General features: G+C 41.1%; 1 protein-coding gene across 1 annotated transcript in view; it reads right to left on the minus strand.

Moving 5' to 3' along the window:
* ANKAR (ankyrin and armadillo repeat containing) overlaps positions 1–20161 on the minus strand; it is a 1190398-nt gene that overhangs the window by 770779 nt on the left and 399458 nt on the right. The gene's annotated exons all lie outside the window — the stretch shown is intronic.

Consider the following 20161-nt stretch of genomic DNA (forward strand, 5'->3'; position numbering starts at 1 on the left):
AGATACAATCTAAACAATTGATAGAAGAAAACCAAGACTGGACATGGGTACCTAGGGCCCTAACTCTCCAGCGGACCTGAGGCAAGTCTGGAGCATAAAACAGGTGAATCAGCAGGGGCCAAATGGAGTGCACTCATAGAGGATTCCATTAAGATCTGTTCATGGAATGTCCACGGATTTGGAGAAATGTACCAAGATAATGAGACTCTGACTTTCTTACAAAGTTTTGAATTAATATTACAAGAAACATGGAACTTAACATCAAGACCCATAGTAGGTTACGAAGAACATTACATACTGGCAGAAAAACCTTCCAAAGTCAGCCGTCCTAGGGGGGCCTGCCTATATATGTCAGAGCAAAATACAACTGGATCTCAGAAGAACTAGATGTGTGGGGGTTCTGGCTGCATGTTCTGAAACTTGAGTGTAAATGCAGCACTCAATCAAGGATCGGGCATTTAATTATTATAAACAGATACATTCACCCTGATACAAAATGGAAGAAAGAAAGATTGATAAGTCTGGTAAACCTGATAGAGGTGCTGCAAACCACTCACCAACATGGCATCTGATCGCTTCAGGGGATATAAACATCAATTTTGTAAGGAGTAACCCAAATAGGAGGAAGAATCAAAGTGAGCTAGAAGCATCAAAACAACAAGAAGAACTGGAAGCACTAGGCCTGAAAATATTGAATGGAAATTCAAAGGGCGACAGTCCAGCAGCAATCACGTTTCTGAGTGGTAATAGGCAATCAACCACAGATGACACCTTCATTAGCGAAGAGCTTCTCTAAATGGTTAACTCCTTTCAAATTTACCCTCGTCTGAACAGCGACCACCACCTGCAAGTGTTGAACATTAAAATTCAATTGCTTAACACAAGTAATGCAAAGGTCTTAACATAAATCCCAGTAAGTTGTAATTTGAGAAAAATAAAGTGGTGCGGAACTAACACAAAACAAATCATGGACGCTGTATATGAACATGCTAACAACTCAGGGACCCTGAGTGAGAAGAATATTGTGAAAACATGTTTAAATTTAGGAAATATTCTATTAAAAAGGTTCCCAGAAAAACCGGCAAACCAGGGGAACACTGGGGGACAAAAAGCAAAGAAGGAATCGTGGTACAACAATAACTTGCGCGATGAGGAAAGGAAAATAGCCAGAGAGGCGAGAACCCAGACTGAGGCAGCAAGAAAAGGTATAAAAATGAATAAAAGCAAAATCACTGCAATGAGGAAGAAATATAGGAAAGAATGTAGGGAGGCAAAAAAGGCGCATAAGGAAGAGCTTCGGGGCTAATTACTCTGGGCAAGCAGAATGCCAAATAGTAGGGAATTTTGGGACATAATAAATAGCCTAACAAAAGGACAGACACAGTATCAAAATGCAGGAATAACAAAGACACCTGAAAATCACACGTTCATAAAATGTATACTAATCCCCAAAACAATAAAACCGTCCAGGAGACTATGGTGCAGGAAGTTCGATCCCCGCAAAAACAAGATGTAGTTATATTAGAGGGAAGGAACGGAGAAGTAACATCAAGTCTCCAATCACAGGAAAGAATAATATCTGAAGGGGAAGCATTGGATTTAATTACACACGGACCCAAAGCGCTAAGTGACAAGAACAAATAAAAGGATTAATAAAGAAGCTAAAGGCGGAATGAGCAGCCGGGCCGAATGGTTTCCCTAACGCTCTATTCAAGCAAGCACCAAGCTATTGGGCTGAGTACTTTACGCCTCTCTTCAATCATATCTGCAGCCAGAAAAATATGCCAAACTCTAGGAAATGGAATATATTCCACCCAATATACAAAAATGGAAGCCACACTCTACCGGATGATAGCCCTGATCGACGTGGAAGCAAAATTATACGCATCCTGCATTTTAGCTCATATCCAAACATGGCCGGAGGAGAAATGTGTTATCCCGAAATTCCAAACAGGATTCAGGCCCGGTAAGGGAACTGTAACAAATTTGACAGCCCTGGCAATTTTATCAGACAAAGCCATGAGAATAAAATCCCGGTTGTTTGCATCTTTTATAGATCTAAAATTTGCGTTTGATAGAGTACCACAAGACCGACTCTAGGCAAAATTGAAAGCATGGGGACTACCCCATAATTTGATGAAATTCGAAGACAGCAGTAGAGTGTCAGCCAAGATAAGTATCAAACATGGTCTGAAACAAGGCTGCGTGTTAGCACCAAGCTTATTTAATTTGTATCTTGCAGACATAAACAGCCATTTGACAAAGGCCAAGAGCCATTCTCCTAAACTAGCAAACAAGTCAGTTAAATGCCTGCAATATGCAGAGGATACTGTGGTTTTGAGCCAAACTCGGATCGGTCTGTAAAGAGTTATAAAAACCTGACAAATTACATAGAGCGGCAAGGGTTGGTGTTGAATAGGAAGAAAACAAAAGTGGTACGCTTAATGGACACTATGTTCAGTAATTACAAATGGTACGTAAAAGGCAAACAAGTAGAATCGACAGGCTCTTATAAGTACATCGGAATAATGTTGGGGTGACATATGTCATTAACATACCAAATAAAGTCAATGAGAGCTAAAGCTCAATCACTAATCTTTGCTTACACCCTTCTAAAAAAGAAATTGAGCTGCCCTTCTTACAGCCACTTGTTGAAACAGCACAGATATGACCCTCCTTGACATACAGCTTGGAGATATAGTGTGGTGAGGAAATAGAAATATTGAACGAGCTCCAGAACAAGGTGTACAAGGCTGTTTGTGGACTTTCTAAAGCAGCGTGTCCAGCTCAGGTCCGTTTAGAATTTAGTCTTCAGAATCAGAAATATAAAAGAACAAACACCTTCGTAAAATTATGTTGAAAGCTTCTAGCCTCAGAAAACGAATCATTGAACAATTTATGTTGGACAGAAATCAAGGCACTGATGGAGCAAAAGCAATCTAACTCATGGGACACACATCTGGGAAACTAGGCATTCAAGAAGCGTGGAATAGTAAGGTGGACAAAGCAGCATTTATACGGATATGTAATGCTATAGCAAAGAAAATGTCCTTTCTGAAAGACAGAAAAACATCTTGGCCAAAAGGCGACACGCATGGACAGTGATAAACTCCACAATTACCTGAAGCCGCAAGGCTATTTATCAGTGCATTTGCACCTAGCAAAAAAAAGGAGTTTCATACAGTACCACTTAGGAGCCCATGTCTCAAAGGACTTGCTGCCAACATGGAAAGGCACAAAGCATAACACAAACTGCCGTCTATGTACTTACAGAACAGAATCCATAAGTCATTTGATGTGTGTATGCCCAACAGTCAAGGACTTAAGAAAGACATTTCTCAAACCAATTTTTTATGAATTAAACATTCGCACCTGTAGGCAAGCCATTATCTGCTGGATGGAGGGCACATCCAACATATTGATCTGTTGAGTGGTAAAGTTCTTCCTACGTATAAGTAACCTTCTCCAAAAAGCGGAGTCACAATGTAACGGTTATACAAATGGACAGTTTTCATGAATTATAAAGGAAAGAATCAATTAGAAACAAGTATCGAGTGATTTTATATTAATGACAAGCCCATACATTCAATTGTAAAATATTTTAGGGTTTTGAAAAACATTTTAACTTTTGTAAACAGCACATCTAATAAAATGACCAAAGAAACATTGTATGTACTGCACTTTATGGTTATGAAAAAATAAATATAGGGTTATTATTCTCTCGCAAACATTAACCTCACATATCTTTTACAACACTTTCATAGGGACTTTAATACTGGCATCCTTTTATTATTTTTGAATCATTTAAATCATTTGATCTACCAAAAGAGAAAGAACACTGGAAAATTATCTTTATCATTCACCTCAGCATTTTAGTTGTCACTTTCCCTAAAATAATTTCTGTGTTCTATCAGTATAAAGGTAATTTTGCTCAGTGCTACCAACTTTTAATTTATTTGCTATTCACTATATATTGATAAGTTTCTAGATTTTTGTATCTAGCGATGATACTTTTATGTTTCTCTTTATTACTCCATTAGTATTTCACCACTGAATGATTTCGTTGTTTTTTTATTTGCCAAAATCAAAAGCAAAAAGGAATGCTTGAGATTTTCTTTACCTTTCACCCATTTGTGAGCACATTCTCTAACACCTGTTCTGAACACCTGACACTGAGCCACAATTAGCTTTGTATAAGGATTCTAAATAGCGTGTTGAATTTTTCTTCTTTGTAATATAATGTAAAATAATAACCCTGTGAAAGTAGGTATAATTGCTTCCCATACTATTGAAACATACAGACTATTATCACTGTCAAAATGTGGTGTAAACTGCTCTGTCAGAAGCATTTTATTGAGCAGCCATGAACCATGAAATAGTTTTGTACTTTCGTTGCAACATCAATGCTGCATTGTCAGAGAAAATAGAAGAAAGTTCAATTATTCTATTTTATGAAGGGGTTTAGAGATTGAAAAACAGCCTAATCTCATAGCTGTGTTAAATCTGCAGGAGTAATATATGTCTTGTCACACATATCTGGATTTTGCTGGTGCCAGATATCTACTAACCGTAACTCTCTTTTCTTGGCATGCCATGGATCTAGCCAGCTTTGTTTTTTGTAGTTGCTTTTTTGGGTTTGTGGAACCAATGACGAGCGTTTCAATAAAATAAAAACACCTCTATTTAATAATTCTGTAGTCAAATTAGCTAATTCTATAATTACACCATGCACAGGCTATTGTCTTTCTGTAAAAGCTTGCTATAGGTAACATGTAATTTACTTACAAATTACCTAAACCTAATGCCCTTCTTCAACAGCACAGAGTGGAATCCAATCACAACAGAAACGTGTCTGATTTTCATGAGGTGGGTTGTCCTATAAAACATTACTGAGGGGTCGTATTCCTTTAGCAAAATCATAATCGCTTGCCTCTTTTTAGGATTTTTCACGACATTAACATTGATCGCAACATTCAACTGAGGTACTGCTTATTACTCTTACACTATAGCCTGCTACTTGCTTTATCTATTACATCTGATCACCGAAAATGTTTAATAGCTTTTATACAAAGTCTACGTTTTTGAAATCCTGCTTTTCTGTTTTTTACTCCCTCAATGTCTTGAATATATTTTTTGTTTTCCGCTCCTTGTATCCCCTAACTCATTACCTTCCCAACCCTCAAAAAAGCTTGATTGCAAACCAAGCTTCTGAGTGCCAAGTCTGACCATATGCATCTGGCATCTAGATCCCTTCCTACCCTTTAGGTGCCCAGACCACGTACCATGTACCTTCCCAATGTATTAGTATGCTTGTGTGTGATTTCAGTAACATTCTGGAAAAACAGTAGGTGCAATGCAGCCCTAAAATGTTGCCAGTGGCTGAGAATAAATAAAGCTTTCCAACCATCACCTTGTTGTTTTTGCAGTCCACGTTCTAAGTGTGACGGGAATGCCCACACAGGTGTCTCGGGTAGACTGTGCCATAGAGCTCGAGTTACACTCTACTGATGACCACCAAGTAAGGCAAATCTGGTCTGAGGTTGGTAGTGGTCCCTTCTGGAGGGGCCTCCGACTGGTAGTTTTGGAAGGACTGGTCCCATGAGCAGCAGAGTCTGTACTGATTTCCATAAGGCAAGCCTGAGTGGGATGATGGGCGAAAAACAATGGTCTGGAATGCGGCCCAAGTGATTGCCAGTAGCTGAGATTAATTCAAGCATTCCATCCATCACCTTGGTGCTGTTGGAGCAGAATTATGGTGTATTCTTAGATCTGGAGCTGTACTATTGTCAGGCTTAGTAGATCTTTTGAACACTGGGGGCGTGGTCTGGCCAGCAAGAAGATGGCCGCTTAGAACCGGAGCTCCGGCTGTGGGGAGACCCAGACCGGCAGCTGCAGCTCTTCGGTGGTGCAGAGATGATTTATAAACTGCTTCTGTGACAGCGGAGAGAGAGCAGATGAGACAGTGTTATTTTTTTTTTTTTCAAATGAAGGCACCTGCTGCTTATCACAGCCCTTGTAAATGATTTCTCCAATGCTGACAGGAAATTCACCTCATGGACGTGTGGAAAGACCGGAAGGTGAGGTAGTGGCTTCTCTTTCGTTATGAAGAGCTCTTTCAGCTGAACTTAAATTAAAGCTACTAAAATTCAGGCCTGTGTGTGGGGCTGCCTTGTGAAGCCCGGGAACTGTGCTAATGAGGTGATTTACTCAGTTCAAGGGTTCACATCAGCTGAGGAAAATCTGGAGAGCTTCTGCTTAAATTGCAACATTGTATGCCAGTGACTTGTATTTGACCCTTTTGTGCAGTGAAGGGTTTCAATTGAAGACAGGAATTCTCTGGCAGCTTTTACCATAATTTATTAACAGTGGAGACTTTCAGAGTAAAAAGATAGTTTCTTCCATTCTATATAATGGTGGAAGTCTACAGTTTAAAAATAAATAGACTGTGTATTGATGATTTAACACCTCATAAAACACAGAGGCTATGTTGATGAGGTAATTTATGTGAACCACTTATAACAACATTTGACTTTCTGCTCTACAACACTGGCCCTTCAGTCATTTGCAACAGTAAATATTGTAAAGAAAGGTTATTGACCGCTGACTTCCTCAGACAGAAATTCACTCTTTGGAAACACTTGCCTGCTACCCTGAACACCTGGTATGTCCCATCTCTGAAATTAAAGGTGATGCTTTTACACTTGTTGGAAACAGCTGAGTTTGCACCTCTTCTAAATGTACTACATAGCATTGCCATTTTCGCTACCAACTGCAACACTTAGGTTCTTAACAGAAGGCAGCTGTCTGGACTTGTGCCTCTTGGAATACAGGTACAGTGTAGCACTACAAAGTTATAATTATTCTGCCCAAGCCCAGCTTCATTTGAACGATTGGCAGAACGTGGTCCTGTCTGATGTATTTATGGACAGGCAACCTGTTATGGTGTCCTGGCAGTTAATTGAAGCAAACAACAATCGGAGTGCCTTTGAAATGCATGGAACACAATAGAACTGTTTAATAAAGTGCGTCTTTTTCCTGTCGGACTGCGTGTTTCATGATTCGGGCCATGAGGTGAGCTGGAACCTCATTATTTCCCGGTTTTGAGGTGTTTCCTGCATGCCGCTCGGCGGTAGCAGCTCTGGCTCCTGCGCAATTACCCACCATTTTCTCTGCCGGCTGCGTCTCCTCACGGCGGCCGGCTGAAGAGCCTCGCATTTGCTTTTATGGAGTCTGCTGCCCTGAAGTTGGACATTTACAAGGAAGGTCGCTAACAGGACTTGCTAACCCTGGAGATGTCTTACAGGACCACAACTGTGTTTCCTCTCACACATTTGTTATTTCATTCTACTTCTGCATGACCATGCTTGCTTTCGCTTCGACTCAGCATTGCTTCGCCTTGTGGTGACCTCAGCCTGTCTTTCGTGTTTGCCTGTCTTCCTTGGTCTCAGGTTTCCTGTATTTTCATCATTAACCTATTGCTTTCGTTCAACTGACTCTTAGACTCTTCATGGGCAAACTCCGGAATTTAAAGCTGGCTACTTCTTCTCAATTTCCTGTGGACTCAGATTCGGATTCTCCTCCTCAGGACATGGAAGACTCCATGGCACCAAAATCAGATTTAATACGAGGAGCCATCCCAAAAGCGCGCAACAAAGGAAAACTGGCGTCCTCTCTAGCTGCCTCTAAGCGCCTGAAGAAGGATCCACCATCCCCAGGGAGTAACTCCTCATCCTCTTCCATGGATCTCATTTTGGAAGAACTTCGTGCGTTCAAACCCTTTATGGAAGCTACCACAAAGAACATGCAGGCTATGCAGGAAAAATGGTCGTCTCTGGAGTCCCGTGTTCAAACTTTGGAAACGTCCACAGACTCTTTGCAATCCTCTTGTTCCCATATTCCGTCAATGGAGGCGGAGATACTTCTACTTAAACGTCAGACGGAGGATTTGGAAAATAGGAATCGTAGGAACAATCTACGCCTATATGGTCTTCCAGAACTTACAGAGGGGTCAAACCCCACCATCTTCTTCCAATCCTTTCTTGCCAAGATCTTAGATGCTCCGGCCTTAACTTCCATTAACATCCAAAGGGCTCATCGCCTTGGACCGAAGGTCGCTAGTAAGCCTAGAGGTGTCATTATGTTATTCCTGCAATTCACTGACCTCCTACAGGTCCTTTCAGCTGCCAAGCTCAAGAAGCAAATTATGTGGGAAGGTCACCGCCTCTATCTTTCACAAGATGTCTCCAAGGCCACTGCAGATCGAAGGAAGAAGTTCTTGGACATGCGACCTCAACTACGGGCCCTGAATGCTAGATATGGACTACTACATCCTTGTCTCTTCAAGGTCACATATAAAGATAGAACAACCACATATGAAGACCCTGCAGCCTTGCAGGCGTTTCTCCAACGGCAAGGCCCAGATGTTATGGATGTATCCAGACCTGGTTGACAAGACCTGCTACTTCTTCTTGGAACTCGTTGTGTTATGATTCTGTTGTCTCTCCATTATCGCTGATGTTGTGAATCCCCTACTGTCTCTTCTTCCGATAGTCGTTTCACTCTCATGTGTCCCCTATGTAGTTCAATTGTTTCCTGTTCCCCTGTGACACGTCTTTCCCTTCAATTGTATATCTCTCTTGTTTCTACAGACATCTCCTTCCTCCCTCCTACCCTGATGTGCCATGCTACTTTCTATATGCTGCGTTTTTGGATCCATGGTAGTTGAGGTTTGATATCTGCTCTGGATGTTGTCGTCTTCGTCGTTGTCTCCCAGCGCCATCACCCCATCCTCGTTCTTGAGTTTTTCGTTCTGTAAGTATGTTTTTCAGTCGTTCGTTTCGAACGTGTACTGTCTTCTTGTTGTTTTTTGTTTCTGTCCTTTTTCCTACACTTGATCTCTTACCTTTTGCTCTTTCCTCTTTCTTTTCACTTTCTTTCACCTCCCATCTCCCCTTCTTGCTCCTTCCTTTCCTTGGATTCAGTATTATATTCATAGTGGTTCCTTCCTTTTTTTCCTTTCCTTTTCTTCTTCTTTGCTTTCTCTCCTTCTGCCCTCTCTCCTTCATCAATTCGTTACAATTCTCTCAGTTTTCTCAAGTTATTTTTTCTGCGGTAATAAGCATGTTGCTGTTAGCTGTTTTTCTTTGCTGTTCCATTCCGTGTTACATCGTGGAACGTTAAGGGTTTAAACAATCCCATTAAAAGGCAAGGGGTTTTATCACATTTAGCGAGACTTAAGTCTGATGTTGCCCTCCTTCAGGAGACTCATCTCTCTGAAACGGAGGCTCTAAAACTCAAGCGTTGTTGGGTGGGTCATGTTTTTTGCTCCCCCACAGTTTCCAAGAAAAATGGTGTTGTGATTTTATAACATAAAAAGTTAAATGTTTCCTCAATTTCTCACGAATGTGATGTTGATGGTCGATGGGTTATTGTTACACTGCTTATAGATAATATTCCTATCACTCTTTTTAATGTGTATGCCCCAACTGGGATTGACAGATTATTTTGGCCCTCTATTTCAACTAAGCTGTCCTCCCTTTCTGGAGATTACATACTTCTAGGGGGAGATTGTAACCAAGTTGTTGATCCCTTCCTCGATCGTCATTCCAATGTTAAATTTGTCCCCTCTAGGATGCACTCTCAATTTGTTAACACCTTTCAAAATAATGCCTTGGTGGATATCTGGAGATTGTGTAATCCTGATCTTAGAGAATACAGTTTTTACTCCCCTCCACATCAATCACAATCCCGCATTGATCATATCTTCCTTAGTAAATCCCTATCCCAGCACGCTATACGCTCTGACATTGGTTCCATCCTAATCTCGGACCATGCTCCGGTTCATGTGGACCTTGACCTACTTCCTTTTTCCCCTCACTCTGGCAGATGGCGTTTCAACAATGCTTTGCTTTTGGAACCTACTTTTGGTTCCGAATTTACTGCCTTTGCCACTGAATTTTTCCTTTTCAATCATACCCCTGATTCCTCTTTTGTTACTGTTTGGGATTCTTTTAAAGGAGCCTCTAGGGGTTTTATTATTAATTTTGTAGCCCGACGAAAGAAACTTCGAGAAGCCAAATCCGAACGCATTTTAGCTAATATTAAGACTTTAGAGCTTGATTATCATGCTTCTAAATCTGTGATTTCTCTTAAAAAGCTTATTGATGCGAAAATTTCCTTCAATAAGTTTACAACTGATGCTGCCTCTAACCTTTTGCTAAAATGTATTCCAGGTATTATGGAGGTAAGAACAAAATGGGGGAACTTTTGGCCAATTACTTAAAGATAAGAAAGGAGCGTACAAAGATTGAGTCCATTAAGACTTCCACTGGGAACTCTTGCTTTAAAGATAAAGACATTCTCTCTGAGTTTGTGAAATTTTATGACAATCTTTATACCCCCGAACACATCCCGGAGACTACGGATCTTATTTCATATTTTCATTCGCTTCCCTCCCCCCCGGCTTCTCAAGTTGATTTTATTGCCCTAGAACAGGACATTTCGCTTTCTGAAATCTCTCATGCTGTTTCTAAATTGCGGCACGGTAAGTCTCCAGGCCCTGATGGTTTCACTATTGAATTTTACAGCCACTTCGCCTCTCTACATCTCCCTAAACTATTATTATTATTCCGATCCTTCCTTGCAGCGGGTTCTTCCAGCGGCTCCTTCCAACAGGCTTTAATCTGTTTAATTCCCAAAGAAGATAAGGACCACTCGTTATGCAAAAATTACAGACCAATTTCACTGGTCAATACGGATTATAAAATTCTGGCTAACATTTTGGCATTGCGCATGGATCCCCTTTTACACGATCTCATTGGCCCTGAACAATCAGGCTTTGTCAAGGGCCGTCTCTCATCTGACAATTCCCGTGTTTTTCTTAATATACTTAGCAAGGCTTCCTCTTTGTCACTTCCCTTCGCGGCTATTTCTTTAGACGCGGAGAAAGCCTCTGATAGGATTGGATGGGATTTTATGTTTCAGGCCTTGCGCTGGATCGGCTTTTCTTCCAAATTCATCTCTATTATTTCTTTACTCTATTCTAATCCCCAGGCTTCCATTTTTATCAACGGGATGACCTCGGATTATTTCTCGTTACACAGGGGAGTGCGACAAGGCTGTCCTCTATCCCCCCTACTTTTTGTTTTAGCCTTGGAACCATTTCTTACCAAAATTCGTCTAGACAACAGTATTTCTGGTTTTAAATTTGGTTCGCGTCAAGTTAAACTCTCGGTCTATGCTGATGATATTCTTTTTTACTGCTCTGATCCTGTTTCCTCTATTCCCTCTTTTCTCCAGCAGGTGTCTTCCTTCTCCGCGGTCTCTGGTTATCGCCTAAATGCTGATAAGTGCGAGATTCTACCTTTAAACCCTATTTGTCAAAAGCATCTTTTTTCCCAAACGAGTTTCTCCTGGCAACCATCTAGGATCAAATATCTGGGTGTTTGGTTCGCTCCTCTCTTGTCTGATACGCTCAAATTTAATTTTGATTATGTCTTCAAGAAAATGGACACGGCTATTTAACGCTGGAACCCGCTCTTTCTGTCTTGGTGGGGTCGGCTCAATTCTTTAAAAATGATGTTATCCCCTCTTCTTCTTTATACCATTTCCATGCTTCCAGTACACATTCCCGTTTCCTTCTTTAAACGGATTGATTCCTTGTTGCAGAAATTCTTATGGAATGGCAAGCGGTCTCGGATAGCTTTGGCTTCATTGCGCAAGGATAAGGCTCAGTCTGGTGTGCGCTTTCCGGATTTTAGAGAATATCATCGAGCTTTCTCTTTGAAACAATCGACCCGTTGGTTCTCTTCTGATCTTCCGCACTATCCGCCCGTCTGGTTAAGTATGGAATCTTCCTTTCTATCCCCCTTTACCTTTCGCGAGTTCTTATCCTTCACGTCTTCTTAGTTCGCTTTCGTACGCCTGTTATTTCTCATTCCCGCACTCTCCTTCTCCCTTACATAATATCATCTTATCCCTCCCTCCTTTCCATTCACGAACAACCGATATGGCACAACTCTCTTTTCAAAATTCGTAATCGCACCATCTTTTGGAAGACATGGCATTCTCGAGGATTGTGTTGGATCTCTCAATTAATTTCCCAAGATACCCCTCTCTCATTCCAGGAACTTCAATCCTCTTTCTCACTGCCCTCTTCTGCTCGATCGCAATACAATGCCCTTCTCTAGATGGCTCTTTGGCGCCATCTACCGATTTTCCTTTGGACCGCAAAGCTACTTCTTTATTATTGGAGACATCTCCCTCTGCTATTTATAACTCTTTCCGGTACTCCACTGACAGACTAAAATCTAAAATCGAGATTGCATGGGAATTGGATCTTTCTCAGGGTTGGCCAATACCTTTTTGGGACAAAATATGGGCTAAGCTTCATAAAGCCTCTAGAGCTGCTAATACTACCCAAACCTTATATTTCATTTATAACAGAACTTTATGTACTCCACATGCTTTATCCCGTTTTTCACCTGACACATCCCCTATTTGTTGGTCCTGTTCCTGTCCCGTTGCAGATCTCAAACACATGTTGTTTGAATGCCCTCCTATCTCCAAGTTCTGGCACCTAGTATGGATGCAAATACAAAAGATATTCCAACTTCAAATTCCCTTTTCCCCTTCGCAAGTTTTTCTAGGTCACCGACACTCCCGCAATCTCCTTCCCATTATCTACTACTTGACCTTCTAGTTGCTGTGGCTTTCCATACCATTACTTCTAATTGGAAACAGGCTGCAAATGTCTCCTACCAATCTTGGTGGAATGCAGTTTGCTTCCATCATCGCCTAGATACTAATTACGTATCTCCCGTTTCCCTAGCAATTAAACGCGACCTGATTTGGCTCCCTTTGGTATCCTATCTCTCCTCCTTTGCTCCAGTGCACGCCTCTCCAGATCCTAACACAGTTGAGGTGCGTAAGCCACCATGATTTTCTTGTTTCTTTAATGCCTTTTTTGTTATGATATCACGTTCTACTATACTATATGGTATTTTTCATTCCTATACGTAGGCTCTGTTCATGTAAGCTTCATGCTTGTTATATTTGCTTTTAATGAGAGTTTCCATTGAATTGCTTATTTTTTGTATATGTTTATCTTGATGATTATACCCCGTTCCCCTCCCTTCACCTTCCCTTCTTTATTTCTTCAATAAACTCAAACTTAAAAAAAAAGATCTTTTGAACACTGATCAATTTCCAATTATAAATGATCAGGGGGGCTCTCACCCCACTTAACAAACTAGCTTGCTTGACTGATTTGTATGTTGAGTTTCTTTGAGGTTTGATCTCTTCTTAGCAAGTGCGGTCGTTTTGTGAGTTGTTGTATAGCTTGTTAAGAGCATTAAAGCATTATTCTCCGTATTGGTGCTATGTGTTGATTTTGGACCGCATTTTTTTCCTTTAAGTGCTTATGTTTCTCCTTTATCGCAGTGTTAGAGAATTATCTGTGAATATTTTGCCAAACAACTTGAGCAGCCAGAAGAACACTGTGACGGTGATTGGAAAATAGGGGATATTGAGCAATACATCCTCGGGACATTTGATCAGACTGTACTTTATCAGCGGATTAACTTGCATTGTTATCCACTTGCTGCTCTGATGGTGCTGTATACTCTATGGACGAGTTCCTTCCTGGGGACTTTCTGACCTGGAAATTCGCGATGGGAGTTTTACATTATCCTCATTTTTATCTGAATTTACTTCACTCAAAGCATTTGCCTTGGCCAGTTGTACACCATTGGGCCCCTTTTTAGGTCTGACCTAGAGGCAGCTTTAGCTGTCTCACCAGATTCATGTTTTCTAGAAAAAAATAATTAATAAACATATCCACAGACTGTGCTCTAATTCAGCAGCCTTCATCTATTGCTCTGTTATGTTGTCAATCACATTTGCTTCTGCGCACCACAGTATATAGCTTGGGTCAAAGGTTCCGTCCGATTCAGCTATTGGTTGCCCTCACTGTGAGTGACAACATTTTTCATTTGCACATGTGCACACCTTCCTTCTAAATAGTGCACTTCAAGTGCCTAGACGCATGGGTGAATCTTTCACTCAATTTATTTTTGAGACTGGTAACCTTTTTTGCCTTTGTGTTTTTTGGGGGGCAATAGTCTGGCACCCCCAACGCACTTCCACCGCGTTCCTGACTTCCCTCACAATCCTTAAAGTGTGTCGTATCCCATGGGGGCACAGCTGTTACCAGCGGCCATCATGGATTGGCTTTACCTATACTTTATTATTGTTTTACTGATTCAAGATGGCAGATGAGTTCTTGCAACTTGTTGGCTTTCTTGCATAGCATTAAACCAATAGCAAAATATGGCAACATTTACAGAGCACCACTGCAAAAGTGGTTTTGTGTGTGATTGTTCATTTTGACAGCTACGTGTTTTTTCTACAAATGCACTATACTAATAATGATGCCAAGGTAAAATGGAGAGTATTTAATGTTGTAAATGTCTGCAACATCTTAGGTACGGCCTATGTCAAATCAAGCAGGGTGCCTCCCAAATTATACACCACTTGAGCGCACAATCTTGAAAACCATCGAGACTTTGAACCAGCACACATTGATGAATGCTGTTATTGTCGTGTCCTTCTGTGTTTACATGATTCTGCACGACGTGGCGAACAAGAGCTGCTTGTGCTCGTAGTCCTTCTTTTATATTTAGTTGACTTTATCATGTTAGGAAAATGTCCATGCAGGATACAGGCATTAGCGTTTCTTTCATGAACATAAACGAAAGGTCTGAAGAACTACAGCAAAGTTCACTTGGAGACGCTTGGTTCAAGAGAGAAGGAGTATGTTCCCACCACCAGACTTTTTAAGTGTCATGGGCCACCTGAAGCACAAAACTGTAGCAGCTTGAGAGGTGAAATAGAAGTACTGCAGGAATTAGAACAATAGTTACTATTATATCCAGGGCTTCAAGTGAGATGAAAAGGGGAGTGGCCGATATAATTAAGGGCGTGGCCTAACAACACATAAGCTAAAAATCAGTGCTTAGCATAGTGAGCCGCCCAACTGGTATTTTGCTGCTTCTGTCATTGCAACCAGATATATATAATACAGCAAGTATCACTGCACCCACAACAAGCCAGGACTATTGGCTCTAATAATGGTTGTTAGTTGCATAAGACAAATAAGCAACAACTATGGCTGCGTTGTATATAACATTGAAAAATGCTTCAGTTTTGAAATAGAGAGACTGTGAAAGAACTATGACGAGTCTCTTTGAAGTTACATCAGAGACAATGAAGGGTGGCATTGCTGCAGCGTTAAGATTTCTTTTTTTTTTACCCTGAGGGTGAGGGCAAAAATGGAGAGTACGATACAGACCCGTCTCAGCATCTACTTTTTAGAACTGATGGTGCTGAGCACCGGCAGGACCCGGCCCACTTAAAGCCCTGATTATAACAATGTTGAATGTTTTTGGGCCTGATTAAGCCTTGTGAGAGCTCTTTTAAACCATGTTTTCAAATAACCCCATACCACTGTAAGTGGAGGACTGTTGCAATCATCCCAGCGCGTGTACTTTGAATGAAAGACGTCATGAAAAAAGACTGGCACTGAAGAGCAGAAGTAAAAGGTGGAAACAAGGAGAGGAGGAATTTAATAAATGTTGCTTCGAGTAAAATGTCATAGATAACTTATTCTTTTAGTGTGTAGAAAATCCTCAGTTGTTTGGCATGATAACATTTTAAGCAGCCAGCATGTTAAACCTGCTGTTCGCTTGGAATCATGTACACTTTTATTCCACAAACTTACTTGTATGCGCGTTTGTACAGCATGTTTTTAAAATAAGACTACAGGCAACAATGCAACAGTGTGTGTGCCATTCTCTTGCACGGCCTATTAGTGATCAGGCTGTGTTTTTTTTGTTTTAATGTCATAAGGAAACTGAAATAAAAGCTTATTTTATAGCCAGATTGCTTCTCCTTCTGCTGCCGTACAGCTCTTAAAGTTTGTTCATTCCTCAAGCTTAGTTTGTAGGTCTCGGCTAGACAGCGCATGTTAGAAACATGTTGTTTTGAATCTGTGGGCGTCAGCCCACCCATAGGATTACCATTTGCACGCTCCATCGTCGCTCTCATATATTGTGTCCCCATTTGTCCATGATATGCATGCGTCTTGCCTCTTCTTGTGTTTAGCACTCCCGCAGAGCATGGGCCACGTAATAGTGTCCATCCTCTGCTTCCGTTTTAGAATCCACATGAGTGCTCGTGTTTTCACTCGCACCATCCTCCGTGTCCTGTTGCCTCTTTCCCCCTCCTACCCGCCCGCTCTCAACCCCATGCAGATAACCTTGCATCCGAATGCTGCTTTATCTGTGCAGGAGATACCTGCAGGAAAGCTTTAGAAGACGTCAGGTACATTTTCTTCTCACTTGTTTTACAACACTAAATTTATTGAACACATTGTCAGGTATTGTTATCGTCACGTACATTTATTTACATTATATTAATGTATAGTGCTCCTTTCCAACAATTACATGTAAAATTCCATTTCTATGTTTAACTTAATCGGAGGCAGTAGAGCCCATAGTGCCATCTTGTGGCCAAATATGAGAATTTGTGATACTCCAGCATAAAGAATATCATTGCGGCGTACTCTACACAGGCTTCCGTTTAAATGATTTTAAAAAATCGCCTTATTCTTTTCGCCTGGCTCAAAGTAGTGGAAAATATAGGAGTTAGAAAAAGTTCAGTATATTCTCTAGGTAACTTAAATAAATATAAGTATTTCAGCAACTCTCCTCTCCCTAGGCACGGACTATTTTGTTTGCAATGCTTTAGGGAAAGATCGCTTTACAAATGTTTAGTCACATTTGCCTTAGGTCATCAGTGTCTGTAGCATTTAAGATCATATCCCCCTGAAAAGATGAGAGGGAATCTTTTTTCAAAGATTTTATTAAGAGTTATTACTTGGATGACCCACACAGTTGCATGGCTTGATATCTATTTGGCAGGTTCCAGAATACTCTTAACACAAAAAATGTTGAAATACCCGGCCATACGTGGCTAAAAAACATTAACATTGACAAAGCCAATAGCTCTTGCATCGCCGAGACCTATTGGCTTTGTCAATGCTTGTTTTAATTAGGTTGGGAAAGTTGACTGATTGGATGCAGTCTTTTCTGTTGTTGAAAATCAGTTAACTAAGAAGCTATATTTGTGTACCCTACCTTTGCGGTGCAAAAAGGCTTTTTTGCCATTTGTGGTAACAGTGATAATTTTGTGTATGGTTTGTTGCTTTATGATACAAAGTGAGAGGATATGCTGCGAGGGTGCAGATGTTTCTCAAACCACCAGCGTTCATCTTTATAGGTCTGATGTAAGCCAAGACATTTTGTTTTTACAAAAAAAAATGCAATATACATACATAGAGAGCATTGGAACAACCCCCTTCAGCCATTGCGGTGTTGAAGTGTCACACATTCTAGTTCAGCTCACATTTTGCACACATAGAATGAGAAGTGTGTCACCCATTTTAGCGACCGGCTTGCTGCCACCATCATTCACTCCTTTGTTCAGTCCACCTGAACTCTTTTTCATTTGGACTGACAGCAAATATCCTCTTTACATAGCAGCCCGCATTCTGAAGTGATGTGAAGGAGTTGCCTTTATTTTTTTCAGTTTGTCAACAGATGCTGTATGCTGTAAAGACTTCAGACTGTTTTTTCTGACTCGAAAAGAGCATCTAGTAATTACATGAGGTAACTGTAGCTATGTGAAAGAGCAGGAAGATTGGGGCTGCCAATGTTTGTTTGTCGGAGTTTTAAAATTCCTCTCCACCTGGAAATTTGCTCGCAACGAAACTGAGGGTATAGGGCTGCATTCAGGAAAGAGTGCTATAATAGCTCCATAAATCTTGTTCATGGCGTGATCCAGTAAAAACGTCAAGAGATGAGACCCTTTTAGCTTATTCTCTCCAGTCAGATGCACATGTACTGAAAGAGCTACCTAGAGCCTGGGACAAGCCACACTGATACCGCCAGGCTACGTAGCTCATCTCTGCCTGCATCCACAGATTTAAGACTACTTCCCAGATATCATTTCTGCCTCAGTCATTAAACCCACTCCGAAGATCCCATCGCTGTCTTCACTGCTCTGATTCAAGTTTGCGCTTGATTTTCTTTCTTGAATCTTATGTTGAGCTTAATACCGCATCCAGTCACATTCATTCAATGCCATTCAACACTAAACTGCAGTGCCCAGCACAATCAGTCAGTCAGTCAGTCAGTCAAAAGGTCTTTATTCGATTTGCATCATAAAAGACATACTACACATATTAGACAATTCGACTACAATACAATTCATATACAATACAAAAATAGACTATAAAACCTTTAAAATAGTAGATAAAATAGTAGATTAAAAATAATCACATCATGTTAAAAAATACAATAAAGTGCAAAGAGGGACGTGCCGTTTAGGCCAAGGACCAAAGTAGATACTATTGTGTGGCAGCAGGGAACAAAGATTACGGCTTCAGTTTCTTAGCCCTAAGGATCCATGCCCAACTAATAAATTTAGCAACACCAATTACTATAGGAATGGAAGTATCAGTTTTCACAATTCTACTAGCGACCTGTGCAGAGCGGGTGCTCATTAGTCTGCATGCAGGTCGAAGCCAGATACGTCTAGGAAGTTGATAAGTTGGGCAACAAAAAAGGAAGTGGTCCATGGTTTCAATCTTGTCTACACAGAATGGGCATTTATCACTACCAAGAGGACTCCAACTTTTGGTGAGTCCTCGCAGTGGTAGAGCGCCCACTCTGAACTGGTGATACAACTTACGATCAAGGAACTTCAAGATAGTATCCCAGTAACTTTCATAGACAGAGTCATCCTTAAAAACTAGGAAAGTAACAGTCATCGTGGAACCTGTAAGGGAAGCACATCTCCTATTCTTAATGTAATTCCAGTACGCATCCTTAAGCACCTTTTTTGCCGGGAAAACTTCTGTATCAGGGTTAACCCATAGATCACGCATCCCGAGATCATACAACAGGGTTTTGATGCTAGACAACCAGGGAATCCTATGCGACCCCTCCAACCCTTTGATCTCCAGAAGGGCTTTTGCATAGTTAGATAGTTCGGGGGTCGTCCACAAGCGGCGCCAGAACGCCAGGGGTCTATACCCTGCCCAGTCCTCTATAGGCTGAATTCCCAGGTCAAACAAAAGAGGGATGCGTGGAGTGGATTGAGGAAGCCCAATAGCTGTCCGGAGGAATTTATTCTGGGCAGTTATCAATTTGGACAAGTTATTAAAACCCCAGATCTCAGCTCCATATAAAATTGCAGGTAAAATCTTGGAGCCGTAGATCTTCATGAGTGGAGCTATTGGTTTTGTTAAAGAGTGTTTGTGCTCTTTCAACAAAGCTCCTCCCAGTTGGGCATGCTTGAGCGCGAGAAGATCCAGCTGGTGAGACCAGCTGCACGTCTCGCTAAAAGTGACTCCAAGATAAGTAAACACTGCCGTTTGGGATAAGTTGACACCACCCAAACACACCTCCGCCTTAACCCGCCGGGGGCCGCGAAAAACCATAAACTTGGTCTTCCCAACGTTTATTTCCAACTCATGCTCGCGGCAAAAGATCTCGAAGCGAGACAGGGCCAGCTGCAGTCCCTGTCTCGTCCTCATGACTGATTTTGCCAAACTAGCAAAACAATTTCTGAAAGAAATACTGGGCGATTTCCATTCTGTGGCCCACTACTGACTTTGGACTCTCTTTCAAATCCTTTTTAAAAGCACAAGTAACAGGAATTATCAATATGCAGCCTTTGCATTACCTATGAGTCTCATCAAAGCCATCTGTTTATTGCCCATGTATTGCTCATATAAGCTATTTGTCCCATTTCAGTTTGCGTAGACATGTCAAAACCTCAAAAGTTACTGATAAAGGAATATGCAGTGAGTATCAAATTTAATTATAGAATGCCCAGATAAGAGTTTTTGTGTAGAAAGTGGCAGGTTTTTGAATGAGCTGACTGGTAGAGAAGAAACACCTGCATGAGATGCACAAAATATTAAGTCAGTTAAAAAAAAAAAAATCCTAGCTTAACATGAGGACCATCTCTCACATCCTTGATTCACATCTTTACATTTTGTACTTTAAATGCAAGTGACCACTGGGCCATGCTTTCA

Source organism: Triturus cristatus, chromosome 3_2 (genome assembly GCF_964204655.1).
Source record: "Triturus cristatus chromosome 3_2, aTriCri1.1, whole genome shotgun sequence".
In the NCBI taxonomy this organism is placed as follows: Eukaryota; Metazoa; Chordata; class Amphibia; order Caudata; family Salamandridae; genus Triturus; species Triturus cristatus.